Below are 20,203 nucleotides of genomic sequence, written 5' to 3'. Positions count from 1 at the left end.
ATCATATCTTCTTAACTTCATCTTTTTCAAAATAGTTTTCAATCAAATCTTTTTGACATCTAATTTCAAAATCTTTTTCAAAAAATCACTTGATTTCTTTCCCACTCTTATTTTCGAAAATCAATTAGTGTTTTTCAAAAATGTTTTCAAAATCTTTTACTTAATTTTCGAAAACTGCTTCCCTTCTTCTCACATCCTTCTATTTATGGACTAACACTATCCCTTAATGCAAAATTCGAACTCCATCTTCTTTGATAAGTTCGAATTTTCTACTTCTGTCTTCTACTTTTCTTTTCCTTTGACACCTCAAGGAATCTCTATACTGTGACATAGAGGATTCCACATCTTCTTGTTTTCTTCTCTTTCATATGAGCAGGAGCAGAGACAAAGGCATTCTTGTTGAAGCTGACCCTGAACCTGAAAGGACCTTGAAGCGAAAGCTAAGAGAAGCTAAGGCACAACTCTCTGTTGAGGACCTGACCGAATTCTTCAAAGAAGAAGACATGGCAGCCGAAAACAACAACAATGCCAACAATGCAAGGAAGGTGCTGGGTGACTTTACTGCACCTACTCCCGACTTCTATGGGAGAAGCATCTCTATCCCTGCCATTGGAGCAAACAACTTTGAGCTTAAGCCTCAATTAGTTTCTCTAATGCAACAGAATTGCAAGTTCCATGGACTTCCATTGGAAGATCCTCATCAGTTTTTAGCTGAATTCTTGCAAATCTGTGACACTGTCAAGACTAATGGGGTAGACCCTGAGGTCTACAGACTTATGCTATTCCCTTTTGCTGTAAGAGACAGAGCTAGGACATGGTTGGACTCACAACCTAAAGAAAGCCTGGACTCATGGGAAAAGCTAGTCAATGCCTTCTTGGCAAAGTTCTTTCCACCTCAAAAATTGAGTAAGCTTAGAGTGGAAGTCCAAACCTTCAGACAGAAGGATCGAGAATCCCTCTATGAAGCTTGGGAAAGATACAAACAATTGATCAGAAAATGTCCTTCTGACATGCTTTCTGAATGGAGCATCATAGGTATTTTCTATGATGGTCTCTCTGAACTATCCAAGATGTCTTTGGATAGCTCTGCTGGAGGATCTCTTCATTTGAAGAAGACGCCTACAGAAGCTCAAGAGCTAATTGAAATGGTTGCAAATAACCAATTCATGTACACTTCTGAAAGGAATCTTGTGAACAATGGGACCAATCAGAAGAAAGGAGTTCTTGAGATTGATACTCTGAATGCCATTTTGGCTCAGAACAAGATATTGACTCAACAAGTCAATTTGATTTCTCAAAGTCTGTCTGGAATGCAAAATGCACCAAACAGTACTAAGGATGCTTCATCTGAGGAAGAAGCCTATGATCCTGAGAACCCTTCAATGGAAGAGGTGAATTACTTAGGAGAATCCTATGGAAACACCTATAATTCTTCATGGAGAAATCACCCAAATTTCTCATGGAAGAATCAAGAGAGACCTCAACAAGGTTTCAACAACAATAATGGTGGAAGAAATAGGTTTAGCAATGGCAAGCCTTTTCCATCATCTTCTCAGCAACAGACACAGAATTCTAAGCAGAACCCCTCTGACTTAGCAACTATGGTCTCTGATCTAATCAAAACCACTCAAAGTTTCATGACTGAAACAAGGTCCTCCATTAGGAATTTGGAGGCACAAGTGGGACAGCTGAGCAAGAAAGTTACTAAACTCCCTCCTAGTGCTCTCCCAAGCAATACAGAAGAAAATCCAAAAGGAGAGTGCAAGGCCATCAACATGGCCGAATTTGGAGAGGAAGGAGAGGCAGTGAACGCCACTGAGGAAGACCTCAATGGACGTGCACTGACCTCCACTGAGTTCCCCAATGAGGAACCATGGGAATCTGAGGCTCAAAATGAGACCATAGAGATTCCATTGGACTTACTTCTGCCTTTCATGAGCTCTGATGAGTATTCTTCCTCTGAAGAGGATGAGTATGTCACTGAAGAGCAAGTTGCTAAATACCTTGGAGCAATCATGAAGCTAAATGACAAGTTATTTGGAAATGAGACTTGGGAGAATGAACCTCCTTTGCTCACCAAAGAACTGGATGACTTGTCTAGGCAGAAATTACCTCAAAAGAGACAAGATCCTGGGAAATTTTCAATACCTTGTACCATAGGCACCATGACCTTCAAGAAGGCTCTGTGTGATTTAGGGTCAAGTGTAAACCTCATGCCTCTCTCTGTAATGGAGAAGCTAGGGATCTTTGAGGTGCAACCTGCAAGAATCTCATTAGAGATGGCAGACAACTCAAGAAAACAAGCTCATGGACTTGTAGAGGATGTTTTGGTGAAGATTGAAGACCATTACATCCCTGCCGATTTTATAGTCCTAGAGACTGGGAAGTGCATGGATGAAACCATCATCCTTGGCAGACCCTTCCTAGCCACACCAAAGGCTGTGATTGATGTTGATAGAGGCGAACTGATCATTCAAGTGAATGAAGAATCCTTTGTGTTTAAAGCCCAAGGATATCCCTCTATCACCATGGAGAAGAAGCATGAAGAGCTTCTTTCAAAGCAGAGCCAAACAGAGCCCCCACAGTCAAACTCTAAGTTTGGTGTTGGGAGGTCCCAACATGGCTCTAAGTATCTGTGAGGCTCCATGAGAGCCATCTGTCAAGCTACTGACATTAAAGAAGCGCTTGTTGGGAGGCAACCCAATGTTATATTTTATCTATTTTCTTTTGTTATTTTATGTTTTTTGTAGGTTGATGATCATGAGAAGTCACAAAATCAATTGAAAAAGCAAAAACAGACTGAAAAACAGGAAGAAAAACAGCACACCCTGGAGGAAGAACCCACTGGCGTTTAAACGCCAGTGAGGCTAGCAATTGGGCGTTTAACGCCCAGTCTGGCACCATTCTGGGCGTTTAACGCCAGAAAGGGGCACCAGACTGGCTTTAAACGCCAGAAAAGGGCAAGAACCTGGCGTTAAACGCCAGGAATGGGCACCAGCCCGGCGTTTAACGCCAGAAATGGCTCAAAACGTGATTTTGAATGCCATTTGGTGCAGGGATGACTTTTCCTTGACACCACAGGATCTGTGGACCCCACAGGATCCCCACCAACCCCACCAACATCCATCCTTCATAAAACCCCATCTACCTCACCATTCAAAATTCAAACCACTCTCCCACCCAAACCCACCCATAAAGGCCGAACCACAAAGCCACCTCCATCTCCATTTCTTCTTCTTCTACTCTCTTCTTTCTTCTTTGCTCGAGGACGAGCAAACCTTTTAAGTTTGGTGTGGTAAAAGCATTGCTTTTTGTTTTTCCATAACCATTTATGGCATCCAAGGCCGGAGAAACCTCTAAAAAGAGGAAAGGGAAGGCAAAAGCTTTCACCTCCGAGTCATGGGAGATGGAGAGATTCATCTCAAGGGTGCATCAAGACCACTTCTATGAAGTTGTGGCCATGAAGAAGGGTCAACTTTGATCAAAGGTTGGACCAAGTCCTCATAGACATTTATGAAGAGGGCGTTCAATGAAAGAGAGATTCAAGAAGGAAGCCGGTTCAACTGAGAAGGCATGACCTCAAGCCCATCACTAAGAAAAAGATGAAGCAAACAAGAGACTCCTCTCATCATGAGATCCCTGAGATGCCTCAAGGGATGCACTTTCCTCCACAAGACTATTGGGAGCAAATTAACACCTCCCTAGGAGAATTGAGTTCCAACATGGGACAACTAAGAGAGGAGCAACAAAGACAAGGAAGAGACATTGAGGAGCTCAAGCACTCCATAGGATCTTCAAGAGGAAGAAAGAGCCGCCATCACTAAGGTGGACCCGTTCTTTAATCTCCTTGTTCTTTAATTCCTGTTTTTCGAAAATTTAGTATTTATGATTGTCCATGTTTGTGTCTTGTGATCATTAGTGTCTTAGTGTCTATGCCTTAAAGTTATGAATGTCCTATGAATCCATCACCTTTCTTAAAAGAAAACTGTTTTTATCACAAAAGAACAAGAAGTACAGGATTTCGAATTCATCTTTAAAACTAGCTTAATTAGTTTGATGTGGTGGCAATGCTTTTGTTCTCTGAATGTATGCTTAAACAGTGCATATGTCTTTTGAATTTGTTGTTCATGAATGTTAAAATTGTTGCTCTTGAAAGAATGATGAAAAAGGAGACATGTTACTGAGGATCTGAAAAATCATAAAAAATGATTCTTGAAGCAAGAAAAAGCAGTGAATACAAAAAAAAAGAAGGAGAAAAACGAAAAAAAAGGGGAGAAAGAAAAAGAAAAAGAAAAAAAAGAAAGAATAAAGTTGTGATCCAAGGCAAAAAAGAGTGTGCTTAAGAACCCTGGACACCTCTAATTGGGGACTCTAGCAAAGCTGAGTCACAATCTGAAAAGGTTCACCCAATTATGTGTCTGTGGCATGTATGTATCCGGTGGTAATACTGGAAGACAGAGTGCTTTGGGCCACGGCCAAGACTCAATAAGTAGCTGTGTTCAAGATCATCATACTTAACTAGGAGAATCAATAACACTATCTGGATTCTGAGTTCCTAAAGAAGCCAATCATTCTGAATTTCAAAGGATAAAGTGAGATGCCAAAACTGTTCGGAGGCAAAAAGCTACTAGTCCCGCTCATCTAATTTGGAGCTAAGTTTCATTGATAATTTGGAGTCTATAGTATATTCTCTTCTTTTTATCTTATTTGATTTTCAGTTGCTTGAGGACAAGCAACAATTTAAGTTTGGTGTTGTGATGAGCGGATAATTTGTACCCTTTTTGGCATTGTTTTTAGTATATTTTTAGTATGATCTAGTTAGTTTTTAGTATATTTTTATTAGTTTTTAGTTAAAATTCACTTTTCTGGACTTTACTATGAGTTTGTGTGTTTTTCTGTGATTTCAGGTATTTTTTGGCTGAAATTGAGGGACCTGAGCAAAAATCTGATCCAGAGACTGAAAAGGACTGCAGATGCTGTTGGATTCTAACCTCCCTGCACTCGAAGTGGATTTTCTGGAGCTACAGAAGCCCAATTGGCGCGCTCTCAATGGCGTTGGAAAGTAGACATCCTGGGCTTTCCAGCAATATATGATAGTCCTACTTGCCCAAGATTTGATGGCCCAAACCGGCGTTCAAAATCACCCTCAGAAATTCCAGCGTTAAACGCCGGAACTGGCACCTAAATGGGAGTTAAACGCCCAAACTGGCATAAAAGCTGGCGTTTAACTCCAAGAAGAGTCTCTACACGAAATTGCTTCATTGCTCAGCCCAAGCACACACCAAGTGGGCCCGGAAGTGGATTTTTATGTCATTTACTCATCTCTGTACACCCTAGACTACTAGTTTCTTATAAATAGGACCTTTTACTATGTATTTTCATCTTGGTCTTCTGGTTCCCTCTCTGGGGCCGAAACCAATGATCACTATTGTTCTTATGTATTTCAACGGTGGAGTTTCTACACACCATAGATTAAGGTGTGGAGCTCTGCTGTACCTCGAGTATTAATGCAATTACTATTGTTCTCTATTCAATTCCGCTTGTTCTTTGTCCAAGATATTCATTTGCACCCAAGAACATGATGAATGTGATGATTATGTGACGCTCATCATTCTCACTCATGAACAAAGTGACTGACAACCACTCTTGTTCTACAAGCAAACGAGGCTCTAATGTTTATCTCTTGGATTCTTTAACCGGAATCTTCGTGGTATAGGCGAGAACTGATGGCGGCATTCAAGAGAATCCGGAAGGTCTAACCTTGTCTGTGGTATTCTGAGTAGGATTCAATGATTGAATGACTGTGACGTGCTTCAAACTCCTAGCAGGCGGGGCGTTAGTGACAGACGCAAAAGAATCGATGGATTTTATTCCGGCCTGACCGAGAACCGACAGCTGATTAGCCATATGCTGTGACAGAGCATAGGAACATTTTCACTGAGAGGATGGGAGGTAGCCACTGACAACGGTGAAACCCTACATAAGCTTGCCATGGAAAGAAGTAAAAAGGATTGGATGAAGACAATAGGAAAGCAGAGAGACGGAAGGGAAGGCATCTTCATACGCTTATCTGAAGTTCCTACCAATGAATTACATAAGTACCTCTATCTTTATCTTTATGCTTTATGCGTTTATCACCTATACCCATTTGAGTCTGCCTGACTAAGATTTACAAGGTGACCATAGCTTGCTTCATACCAACAATCTCCGTGGGATCGACCCTTACTCGCGTAAGGTTTATTACTTGGACGACCCAGTGCACTTGCTGGTTAGTTGTGCGAAGTTGTGTAATGCCATGGAATTGAGCTACCAAGTTTTTGGAGTTCATGACCGGGGATTATGAGAGTTGTGAAAAAGTATTGTTCACAATTTCGCGCACCACGTACGCATGGGCGTAAATCGTGCTTTTCGCACAAAAGCCGCACAACTCTCTGGTTTCTGTACCAGGAGTTCCAACATAAGCATATGACGTGTGCGCGTCGTCCACGCTCATGCGTGGAGCTACGAAAAATACTAAGTAACACGTACGCATAAGAGGCCCTCCCCCCTAATAGATGAGAATTCATGTTGATTTAGAATCAATCAAAACAAGAATCACTTCGTTAGTAGCATAGTCTAAACCAACAATGAATCCTCATGATCAAATGTTAAATTCAAATTAAAATAAGCGAGAGTATTAAACCTCAGATCGTTTTTCCTAGGAGTTGCAATTAAGTGTACAATTATTGGCTATAAGAGAAAGCATGAGGAATTGTGAATGTAAGAGAGAAGCAAGAAATTAAAATGCAAGGAATGTAAATAAGCTTGCAAGGAATTAAAGGAAAGCAAGTAAAGGAAATGAAAATGGAAATTAAATGACAAAAAGAGCTCTTGGTGAGGATTGGAGAATTAAGGATTCCTATCCTAGTTATGGATCACAAACATGGCAATTCTGTGGAATTAATCCCAATTAGTCAATCCTACTTGAGAATTAGTCAAAAGGGCATAATTGATTCCAATCCCTAAGTCCTAAGTCAACACTAGTGGGTCACTTAGAGTCAAGGGAAACCAAACCAGTTAACAATCCTCACACAATGTGGAATGGACATACATAACTCAATTCCACCCAAACACCCAATTTCTCAACCAAGAGTGTTAAAACTAAACATGCAAGAAACTAAAAGTTAAAGCAATAAAAGTCAAAGCAAGGAAAATTAAAATGCAAGAAACATCTTGGCAACTAATTGAGAGCTAAGATTACCTATCCTAGGCATTGACCACAAACACATGATGATTATGAAGAGTTAATCCTACTTAGTCAACCCTAACATCGAGGATAAGTCAAATAGGCATATTTGATTTCAATTCATAAGTCCTATGTCAACACTAAGGGTCACAAAGAGTCAATGGAAACCAAATCAACTAACTACTCTAATGTATCAAACAAGAACGGACATCAATGACTCAAGGATCACCAAAGTCAACAATTTCAAGGCAGGAGTGAAGAAAAACAGTGAAAACTAAGCCAAGCATTTTATCAAACACTTGGTGTGCATGAAAATAAAATAACATTAAATTGCTTTAAAAATAAATTCTAAAGCTACCAAAGCAAGAAAATAACAATAATAACTAGAGAAAGTAATAAATGAACATGAAACATAAATTTACATTAAATAAAATTAAAATAACAAGATTGTTCATAAAATGGAAAATGACATAAAAGAGAAATTAACAAAAGAAATGAAGAAGAACAAGATAAAAGAACATGAAAACATAAATGAAGCTACATCAAAACAAGAATTAAAAGTAGAAATTGTAAGAAATTAAAATATGAAAACCCTAATTCTAGAGAGAGTGGGGAGTTTCTCTCTCTAGAAAAACTAAACAAAAACATGTAAAAACCTAAATCTAGGTGCTCCCCCTTCATCCTTCTTCAATTTAGTTTGAAATAGCTTCAGAAATAAGTTGGATTGGGTTTTGGGGCCCAAAAATCGCTGCCAGCGAGTTGTAATTAATGAGGTCACGTGTCAGGACCTGTGCGTACGCACAGGTGTGTGCGTACGCACACATGCTGAATCCTGACTTGTGCATACGCACAAGTACCTATGCGTTTGCACACTTATACTTATGTCCACTATAGCAAATTGTGTATCTTTTTGAAGCCCCAAACGTTAGCTTTCCAATGCCACTAGAACCGCCTCATTTGGACCTCTGTAGCTCAAGTTATGACCAATTTAGTACAAGAGGTCAGGACTGGCAACTTTCCAAATCCATCATTTCTTGAATTCTTCCACTTTGCATGCTTTACTTCCACTTTCTCAAGCCATTCTTATCTTCAAAATCTTAAATCACTCAAACAAATATATCAAGGCATCAAATGGTAGAAAAGTGAATTAAAATTAGCAATTTAAGCATGAAAAGCATGTTTTTCACAACAGTTAGGAAAGAATTCACAAAAGCATGCTATTTCAATGGATAAGTGCAAGAAAAGTCAATGAAATCCACCCAAATAGAGAAAATAAATACCATAAAATATGGATTCATCACATTCCCACACTTAAACAGTAGCATGTCCTCATGCTATACCAAAGGAAGACAAGAAGGGGAATCAACATTTATTCAATGTAACTATCTATATCCAATCTACCTATATGTATGTAACTATACTATCTAACTATATATATTTATTTAATTAGTCCAAATAAATCAATTTCCAAGAAATCATCTACATACAATCAAGGGCTAAAGCAATTATAACCAAATCCTATTCACAATTGAATTGAGTCATAAAAGAATTTAACCAAACTTGTAAGATAAGCAATGATCATAGGTGGAAATATGGAATTGAGTAATTGAACCCCCACCGGATATGTGTATGCACTCTAGTCACTCAAAAGTGTTTAGGGTCAATCCACTCAACAAAAATTTAATGTACATATGCAAAAATTATGAGGTCTTTTTAAGGTTGTAATGGGGCTAAGGGTAAAAGTAAGGATATAGATATGGCTAAGTGAGCTTGCATTTGAATCTTTGATTAACCTAAGTTCTCACCTAACACATACACAACCTATACAATTTTAATACCAAGCTTAGCTACCCAAAATCTCACTTTTACATATATACACACACTCATGTATCAATTTCAATTCATCACATATGCATTGATTTTTTTCTTTTTCTTTTTCTTTTTTTTCAAGAACATAATATATATACCAACTCATCAATGCATATGGTTTCTATAATATTACATGAATATGCACCCAAATTTCCAAGACTTTTCAACAAGAATAAAGTACCTATTCATCAACCAAAGTTCCCACATTTTTCCCACACTTAAACATCACACACTCTCACTAACTTAAGCTACTCAAAAATTCAAATAGGACAATTAATTGTTTTTCGCTTAAGGTTAATGATGTGGCGAAATAAAGAACAAAAAGGGGGCATTCATAGGCTCAAAGTGGCAAACAAAGGTGAATGAAATGGTAGGCTATTTAGGTTAAGTGAGCTATAAAGAAATAATGGCCTCAATTACATAAATGCATAAATATACATTAAACAATGGATATATAGAATTAAACAAACCCAAGATTACAATCATAAAGAAGAGCAACACACAAGAATGAAATAAGTGGTTAAATGATGTAACCACATAACAAGGCTCAAAAACTCACATGTTGTATGTTTTTTAACTAAAAAAAAAACCATATTCCACAATGTATAAATCATGCAAGTTTCAAAAGATTTCAGCTCAATTAAATTTGAATTTCAATGCCCTATATAAAAAGTAAGCTTCTTGGAAATTTCATTAATTGACTAACATTTATTCTATATATGTATATAGTGTGATTGGATGAAAAAGGTCAAAAATCCTAAGTTTAATTCCTAATTTCAATCAAATCAAAATAGCAAGTGTATAGGAAATCAAACTTAGGTGCAATCATTACATAATCCCAAATCACAATCAAGACTAAATACCAAAAAGAACATATGTACAAGCCAAAATTAAGAGCAAAAATATCAAAATATGCATAACTACTATATAATACTAATTGCAAGGTGTTGAGAAAGAGAGATTTATGCCCCAAAGTTGTAGATCCTCCCCCTCACTTAAACGTTGCACTGTCCTCCGTGCATGCACTCAATCCGAGGGGGTGAAGAGATGCTCTAAGAGGCTCTACCTTTAGCTGGTAGGCACCGAGGCTCTGGGTTGCTATAGAAAACAAGAATTGAGGAGAAGGTCATAGTAGTGTGATATGATAAAAGACAATGTGTGTATTCTAAGTGTGCACAGTTTAGAACATAACACATTGACCGGGTAGAACGGTAACCACATAATCAAAAGAAAAAGCTTGTTCCTCAATTAAATAGCCTAGGGTGCAAGTAAAGATTAAGCAAAACTTAAGGCACAAGCAAACCTAGGTGACCACAACTAGAGTGAATTGAGTTTTAAAGATATTGGATATTGAAATTGTGCAAGTGAAAGCGCAAGATTAATAAAAATTAGCGCAACTATCAATAGCCAATTTAATTATGAAAAGAGATTACTTATTCATCCTTAAGAATAATGAAATAATCACATGTATAAGGTGCTTGTTACAAAAAGTGACAAGCCTCGATAAGAATCAAGTCAAGTCGACTCAAAAAAATGCAAAGCATTAACAAGGAACAAATACCTTGTTATGTGATTATATTCACTTAAAAACCATGATGAATAAGTAGTTCAACTTAATTCACTAAATTCATTATGCACTTATAAAAATTTCACCTAATATGAAACAACATGTAAACGTGCAAAACCAATTAGGTGCTAGTAATTTAAAGCAAGGTATAAGTGCATTGATGAAATTTAATTAAGAAGCAACCCAATCAACATTAAGCAAACACTTGTAACTTATTCAATTAACAAACAACTAAACAAAAACTAACATAATTATCAAAATAAAAATAAAATACAAGCAAAGCAAAGTAAAACAAGTAGAAAAGAAGGCAAAAGCAAGAGAAGAGAGGCGTGGAAAAAGGAAAAAGAGAAGAAGAAGAGAGAAGACAAGAAAATAAGTGTAGAGCTGAAAAAACAGGGGCGTGCGTATGCACAGGTATGTGTGCGTACGCACACTAGGCAGAACAGGAGAGGTGTGTGCTCGCACAAGGTGTGCGAGCGCTCTGAGCAGAGAGGGTCTCAAGAGGTGTGCATACGCACAATCGTGTGTGCACGCACAGATAACTTTTTTTCAGAAAATGAAGCATCAAAATTGCTAGCTATCTCGCCGTCTGTGCGTACGCACACAGGTCCGTGCACGCGCACAAGAGGCAAAAGAAGGGGATGCGGACGCACAAGGTGTGCGAACGCTCTCAACAGAAGGGGTATAAGCTGGTGTGCGCGCGCACAGGTTTGTGCGCACGCACAGAACGCGGAAATTGGGGTGGTGTGCGTACGCACAGGTGTGTGCGCACGCACATGCTTTGTTTTTCTCAAAAAGTTTTAGTTTCCAAGGCACCAAACATGACATCCAAAATAGTGTTTCAACCCCACAACTTATTATTCATCAAAAACACATGATCTAAACTAAAATCTAATCAAATTAAGCTTGAAATTAAACTAAACCTAAGCTATCTACAAGAGACAAAAAGCAATAAATTGAAACTATGTACAAAGAAAGGGTTAGAAAGGTGTTACCATGGTGGTGTGTCTCCCACCTTACACTTTCATTTATTGTCTTTAAGTTAGACTTATGGGGAGCTTTGATCTTGTGCTTATATTCATCATAGAGCTTCCAACAATGCTAGAATCTCCACAATTCCCAATTGATTGCACCAAGTTTGGATGGAGTGTCCAACAAGCCATGAACTCCAACAAGAAAAACAAAAGGCATACAAGAAAAACATATTCACAATAGCAAACAAAAGGCAAGATATTCACATATTAACATATTCACAATCAACCAAAAATAAGCAAGCAACATATGTACAATCAATCAAAAATCAAGCTATTTACATATTCACATATTAACAATAGCCAAAAACATACACCATTGCAACTCCCTGGCAACAGTGCCAAATTTGATAGATGAGAATTCATGTTGATTTCGAAACAATCAAAACAAGAATCACTTCGTTAGTAGCATAGTCTAAACCAATAATGAATCCTCATGATCAAATGTTAAATTCAAATTAAAATAACCAAGAGTATTAAACCTCGGGTCGTCTTCCCTAGGAGTTGTAATTAAGTGTACAATTATTGGCATTGAGAGAGAGCATGGGGAATTGTGAATGCAAGAGAGAAGCAAGAAATTAAAATGCAAGGAATGTAAATAAGCATGCAAGGAATAAAAGAAAAGCAAGTAAAGGAAATGAAAATGGAAATTAAATGACAAAAAGAGCTCTTGGTGACGATTGGGGAATTAAAGATTCATATCCTAGTTATGGACCACAAACATGGCAATTGTGTGGAATTAATCCCAATTAGTCAATCCTACTTGAGAATTAGCCAAAAGAGCATAATTGATTCCAATCCCTAAGTCCTAAGTCAACACTAGTGGGTCACTTAGAGTCAAGGGAAACCAAACCAATTAACAATCCTCACACAATGCGGAATGGACATCCACAACTCAATTCTACCCAAACACCCAATTTCTCAACCAAGAGTGTGAAAACTAAACATGCAAGAAACTAAAAGTTAAAGCAATAAAAGTCAAAGCAAGGAAAATTAAAATGCAAGAAACCTCTTGGCAAGTAATTGAGAGCTAAAATTACCTATCCTAGGCATTAACCACAAACACATGATGATTATGAAGAGTTTAATCCTACTTAGTTAACCGTAACATCGAGGATAAGTCAAGTAGGCATAGTTGATTTCAATCCATAAGTACTATGTCAACACTAAGGGTCACATAGAGTCAATGGAAACCAAATCAACTAACTACTCTAATGTATCAAACAAGAATGGACATCAATGCCTCAAGGATCACCAAAGTCAACAATTTCAAGCCAAGATTGAAGAAAAACTAAGTGAAAGCTAAGCCAAGCATTTTATCAAACACTTGGTGTGCATGAAAATAAAATAACATTAAATTGTATTAAAAATAAATTCTAAAGCTAACAAAGCAAGAACATAACAATAACAACTAGAGAAAGCAATAAATGAACATGAAACATAAATTTGCATTAATTAAAATTAAAATAACAAGAGTGTTCATAAAATGAAAAATGACATAAAAGAGAAATTAACAAAAGAAATGAAGAAGAACAAGATAAAAGAACATGAAAACATAAATGAAGCTACATCAAAACAAGAATTAAAAGTAGAAATTGCAAGAAATTAAACTAAGAAAACCCTAATTCTAGAAACTCTAGAAAAACCAAACAAAAACATGTAAAAACCTAAATCTAAGTGCTCCCTCTTTCATCCTTCTTCAATTTGACTTGAAATAACTTTAGAAATGAGTTGGATTGGGTTTTGGGGGTCCAAAAATCACTGCCAGCGAGTTGTAATTAATGAGGTCACGCGCCAGGACTTGTGCGTACACACACATGCCGAATCCCGACTTATGCATACGCAAAAGTACCTATGCGTACACACACTTAAACTTATGTACACTATAGCAAATTGCATATCATTTTGAAGCCCCGGGCGTTAGCTTTCCAATGACGCTGAAACTGCCTCTTTTGGACCTCTGTAGCTCAAGTTATGACCAATTTAGTACATAGAGGTCAGGACTAGCAGCTTTCCAAATCCATCATTTCTTGAATTCTTCCACTTTGCATGCTTTACTTCCACTTTCTCAAGTCATTCTTGCCTTCAAAACCTGAAATCACTCAAGCAAATATATCAAGGCATCAAATGGGAGAAAAGTGAATTAAAATTAGCAATTTAAGCATGAAAAGCATGTTTTTCACAATTGAGCACAATTAGGAAAGAATTCACAAAAGTATGCTATTTCAATGGATAAGTGCAAGAAAAGTCAATGAAATCCACCCAAATAGAGCAAATAAATACGCTAAAATGTGGATTCATCACCACCCCCCTTTTTTAACACATAAAAACAGAAATAGGGCACTCCTATCTACTATATATATATACTTAAATCCAATGAAAATGCAAAACTAACAAAATCTCTAACTCTTTTTGAAAAATTTTTCAACTACTACACTATGTATTCCAAACAAAAGTACACTTTAAACAACCAACCTACAACCTAAAGCTTCAATTTAATCAAACAAACTAACAACCAAAGCACTAAAACAAGAATGGGCAAAGAAGAAAACTACCTAACAATGGCAATTCAATTCATCCATTGATTATATATACGAGAGAATGGAAAGAGTTTACCATAGTGGGGTGTCTCCCATCTAGCACTTTTTATTTATTATCCTTAAGTTAGACAATTGGGAAGCTTTAATCAAGGAGGCTTGTGTGTGTATTTATCCTTGAACTTTCACCAATGCTTGGATTTCAAGTACGCTCCAAATTTCAAAATCAATGGCACCAAGCATTGATGAAGTTCCACGCAAGCTAAGGGCTCCCAAAGTTGATCTTCACATATTTTCGGATCCCAAATCTTATTTCTACACCCCTCTTCAAGTTGACCAACACAGTTCCATTTAGGTGACAAGTGATCCAGATTCTCAAGTAAACCCCAAAGCATCTTCCTAGACCTATTCAATTGAGAACTATACTTACCATTGTACTTAGACTTTGAGTTTCCAACCATAAGGAACCTTGATTGGCATTTCTACCCATTAACCAACTCTCTCTTGCTCTTAACTCCACAAAGAGCTCTAAGTTGCTCATCTATCTCAAGCAAACCATATTCAAGTGAGAAAGTAAAGCTTAGGGATAAGAGTTTTACCCACTTTAATGTTGTATTGGATGGTGACTTAGGAAGGGATGTCTCCAATGGTCTTGCAAGTTCTACTCCCTTGTGCTCTTCTTTGATTACCTCCACCTCTTGACAAGCTTCCTCAATTTCAATTCCTTGTTCACCAACTCCTTCTATGCATTCCTCTTTGCTCAAGCCATGTGTCGGAGGTTGTGCACGGTCCTCCTTGTCATCAATTTCACAACACAATGAGGGAGGTTCAACAATTTCAAACGGCACATTGGTTGGTGCGGAATCATCTTCAATGATGGAGTTTGCTTCTTGCTTAACCTTTTCCAATCTTTTATCATCCACAATATACCTAGGAGGTTGTACACTATCCTCCTCAACATCATCTTCGAGTTCAATAGAAGAAGGTTCAACAACTTCCACAAAATCATCAACAACATCACTTGGTGTGGAAGTGTCTTCAAGCTTGGAATCCACCTCTTGCTCAACTTCGCTTAAGTCTTCAACCACTTTTTCTTCATCCATAATTTCCATCCCTTCCACTTGTTGCAAGACATACCCCATCTCCTTGTCCTTATGTTGGGATTCTAAAATCTCCTTCATGCTCCATTTTTCGATTGATTTTTCACACTCATCCATGGAATTGCTTTGTTTGTTGCATGAGTCCCATGAGTCTGAATTGGCTTTAATTTTGGCAAGGTTAGCTGGTGTGCAGAATTTAACTTTGCACAACTGAACCAGCAAGTGCTCTAGGTCATCCAAGTAATACCTGAGGTGAGTCAAATTCGATCCCACGAGGATTGTCAGCTTGGATCAAACAATGGTTATCTTGTAAATCTTAGTCAGGCAGATAGAAAAGTTGTGTAGTTGTTTAAATGCATAAAAGTAAAATAAAGATAATGTTACTAAGTGGTTGTGAATTCAATGATAAGAAGGTGGTTAACGCTTCAGAGATACTTTGTTCTTCTGGATCAATCCTTTCTTACTGTCTACTCCAAGTGTGAATAATTTCTTCTATAGCATGGCTGTATGTGATCAACACCGGTTTGAGCGGCTGCCAATCTTCCTCTAGGCTGAACACCAGGTTTAGTGCGCATCCAATTTGAATAAGGGTGAAACTTAAAGAGTGTGGGCCAGTAGAATCCACTTTGGAGAACCTTTGTGGCTGTCGCTCACCTCCAAAGTTCCTCCATAATCTGAGCCATGTCAATGCCATAGGATTTTGTGTGCTTCTCCTTCAAACATGTAGCGTCGGATGATCCCATCTGAGCATCTCTTAAAGAAATATGGTTCATCCCACAAGTAGTAATTTGCATCATGCATGAGTTTTTGAGCTTGCTACCTATTGTACTCTTTAGGAATGAATCTTATAGCTTTGTAGTTTACAATGTCTACAAACCATGGTGCTGTCCGAATGGGAAATAGTTGCTCATCAGGAAATGTTTCAGATATGTCAGTGGGGAGGGGGAGAGAATCTCATACTACTGGTTCAATTCGAGACAGGTGGTCAGCCATTTGATTTTCTGTCCCCTTTCTGTCTCTAATTTCTGTATCAAACTCTTACAGGAGTAACACCTATCTTATAAATCTAGGCTTAGAATCCTGCTTGGTGAGGAGATATTTTTGAGCAGATTGGTCAACATAGATAATCATTTTAGATCCTACTAAATAGGATCTAAACTTGTCAATGGCATAAACCACTACAAGTAATTCCTTATCTGTGGTGGTATAGTTCTTCTGTGCGTCATTTAGAACACGATTGGTATAATAAATGACATGCAGAAGCTTGTCATGCCTCTTCCCCAAAATTGTGCCAATGACATGATCATTGGCGTCACACATCAACTCGAATGGTAAGTCCCAATTGGGTGCAGAGATTACAGGCACTGTGATAAGCTTAGCTTTTAGAGTCTCAAAGGCCTGTAGACACTCCTGGTCAAAGACAAATGGAGTGTCAGTTGTGAGTAAGTTGCACAGGGGTTTTGAAATTTTAGAAAAATCTTTTATGAACCTCCTATAGAATCCTACATGTCCCAGGAAACTTCTGATTCCTTTGACATTATTGGGTGGTGGTAATCGCTCAATCACCTCCACCTTTGCTTGATCCACTTCTATTCCCTTGTTCGAAATCCGATGCCCAAGGACAATTCCTTCAGTCACCATGAAGTGAAATTTCTCCCAGTTTAAAACTAGGTTTGTCTCTTGGCATTGTTTAAGAACTAGGGCTAGATGGTCAAGACAGGATTCAAATAAATCACCAAAGACAGAGAAGTTATCCATGAATACTTCAAGGAACTTCTCTACCATATCAGAGAAGATAGAGAGCATACATCTCTGAGAAGTTACAGCTGTATTGCACATGCCAAATGACATCTGCCTATAAGCAAACACACCATATGGGCATGTAAATACTGTCTTTTCTTGATCTTGTGGATCTACTGCAATTTGATTGTATCCAGAATAGCCATCCAGGAAACAATAAAAGGCATATCCTGCTAGTCTCTCTAGCATTTGATCTATAAATGGTAAAGGAAAGTGGTCTTTCCTGGTGGCGTTGTTGAGCCTTCTATAGTCAATGCACATGCACCACCTTGTAACTGTCCTTGTAGGAATCAGTTTATTCTTTTCATTATGAACCACTATCATGCCTCCCTATTTAGGGACAACTTGGACAGGGCTCACCCAACGGCTGTCAGAGATGGGATAAATAATCCTAGCCTCCCATAATTTAGTGACTTCCTTTTGCACCACTTCCTTCAGGGCTGGATTCAGTCTCCTTTGTGGTTGCACCACAGGTTTGGTGTCATCTTCCAACAAGATTTTATGCATGCAATGGTTTGGGCTAATGCCCTTAAGGTCGCTTATAGTCCACCCAAGAACTGTCTTGTGTGTTCTTAACACTTGAATTAGTGCTTTCTCTTCCTGTGGCTCTAAGGTAGAGCTTATAATCACAGGATAGGTGTCCTCATCCCCTAAAAATGCATATTTTAGGGACGGTGGTAATGGTTTGAGCTCGCGTTTAGGAGGCGTCTCCTCTTTCTTAGGAGTAGTCAAAGTTTCCTGTATTTCATCTGCTACCTCCAACTCAAGCTGGGCATCATAAAAGATGTCATCCAGCTCTTCTTCGAGCCTATCAACCATGTTTACTTCTTCTACCAGGGAGTCGATGATATCAATGCTCAAACACTCCTTTGGGGTGTCTGGATGCTGCATGGCTTTGACAGCATTCAGCACAAACTCATCTTTATTGACTCTCAGACTTACTTTCCCTTTTTGAATGTCAATATGGATCCATCCTGTTGCTAGAAAGGTTCTTCCTAGAATAAGGGTTGCACTCTTGTGCTCTTCCATTTCCAACACCACAAAGTCTGTGGAAAAAGTAAATGGTCCAACCTTAACAATCATGTCTTCAATCACTCCTGATGGAAGTTTAATAGATCCATCAGTGAGTCAGAGACATATGCGAGTAGGTTTAACTTCATAAGTTAAACAGAGCTTCTTTATGAGTGATGCAGGTATGAGATTAATGCTTGTCCCAAGGTCACACAAGGCTCTCTTTATGCAGGCATTGATGACAAGTCATCATATACCCATTTCTCAAGCTAATTTCATTTGTTTCATTAGTTTTTATGCACTTTCTTGTACCATAAGTAAGCAATTTAGAGTGGAATTTCATGTTTTATTTGAATCAATCAACCACCACTTAATTGATGCTAAATCATGAGGTTTAAGCTAAATTTAATTGAATTTTAATTGATTTATAAACCTTGTGAATTTAGTGATACTTTGATTGGTTGTTTGATTAATTGAAGGTGAAGAAAAAGAAGAAAAGAGTGAAGCATGGCTTAAGAAAGCGTAGCCCAAGGAAGAAAAGAGTGTAGCGCATGGAAGGAAGGAAGCTCATTGCCCTCCTCAAGAGCATACTGCCCTCCAAGGGAGCACAACAATGAACCAAGCACTCAAGGCCTCACTGCCCTGCCTTCCTTGAGGGCAGAGCACAATTCTAGGCCAAGAAACAAGGGAAGAAAAAATTCTGCCATGCCCCCCTCAAGAGCAATATCGGGCTCTCACCAAAATAAATCAAAGGAAATTGTCTCCAAGTGCCACCCATAGGTTTCGAACCCAATAACAAGAAGGAAAGAAGTAGCGCTCAAATACAAGGAAAACAAGCAAAAATTGGTTTGTTTTCAATCTCCAAGGATCGAACATAGCACCTTGAGGAAGCAAAGAACTAGGCGCTACTTTGGTGCCAAGAAACCTAAGGAAGAAATGCAACAAAAGCCATCCAGCAAGTTTCGAACTTGGGACCTCACCCAATGGCAACATTGTCCTGCCCTCCACAAGGGCAGGGCAGCATTTCTTGGTGCACGGCCAGCGCATAAATTGGCACGGGCATGAGCACTTGGCGCGCAACATGGACGCACGGGCAGCAAAGCGCACCATGGCAACATTGCCTTGCCCTCCACAAGGGCAGGGCAGCATCCTGAATGCCTATCCCACACTTGGCACGCAACATGCTTCCTCACACAACTTCCCTGCTCTGCCCTCTACAAGGGCAGGGCAGCCTCCTGGAAGCTAATTTCTCATGGGCTGAAAATTGAATCAAAAATCCAACTTAATTCATTTCTTCACCAAATCAAAAAGCCCACTCAAAATTCTTAGATCCAAAATAGAAAGTGTATAAGTAGGTGTTAGTTAGGATTAGAGTGGAGAGTTTCTTTTTGGGGGGAGAGAGCTTACTTTCATTTTTGAATCTTTAGTCAACTTGAGAGCTCACTTTCCATTTTCTGTTTTTATGCAATTGGAGGAGAGAATTCATTTCTTCTACTTCTGATCTTTTGTTTTCTTTACTGGATTTTGATTGAATCTTGAGTGTGAAGAATTGAGGAACTTCTGTCTCAATCTCCATTCAAGATCTCTTTAATTTCCCTTCTGTATAATTGAGTTCAATTTCATTTCCTTTATTGCTGCAATCTTTAATTTCTCTTTAATTGTTTTGTGAACTTGGATCTAGGAAGGCAATTGAGATCTAGACTCTACTATCTAGTCTCTGGAGCCCTGAGATCTAATTCTCTTTTTGGTTCTTCTGCTGAACCACTGCTGCAATTACATTTTCATTTTCTATTTGAATTCTAGTTACTTTCAATTCATCTCTTGCTTTATTAATTGCTGCAATTTAATTTCGCTTGCTTAAATTCTGAAATCTCAGTCCTCAAATCCCTTTTCCATTCAAGCAATTTATATTTCTTGCACTTTAAGTTACTGCAATTTACATTTCTTGCACTTTAAGTTTCAGTCATTTAATTTCTTGTTCTTTAAGATTCAGCACCTTTACTTTCAATTCTCTTTAATTTCTGCAATTCATCCCTCTCCCTTTACATTTTCTGCTATTTACT

The 20,203-nt window shown here is 38.3% G+C and overlaps 1 non-coding gene across 1 annotated transcript; it reads right to left on the bottom strand.

Annotated features, from left to right (window-relative positions):
* Positions 1-908: 908 nt before the first annotated feature.
* Positions 909-1,016, bottom strand: LOC130978004 (small nucleolar RNA R71). Its single transcript, XR_009085668.1, has one exon. It is a non-coding gene; the product is annotated as a small nucleolar RNA R71 (small nucleolar RNA).
* Between the last annotated feature and the right edge of the window lie 19,187 nt (positions 1,017-20,203).

The sequence above is a fragment of the Arachis stenosperma genome, chromosome 4 (genome assembly GCF_014773155.1).
Source record: "Arachis stenosperma cultivar V10309 chromosome 4, arast.V10309.gnm1.PFL2, whole genome shotgun sequence".
NCBI lineage: Eukaryota > Viridiplantae > Streptophyta > Magnoliopsida > Fabales > Fabaceae > Arachis > Arachis stenosperma.
This window is presented reverse-complemented; position numbering and strand designations above follow the sequence as displayed.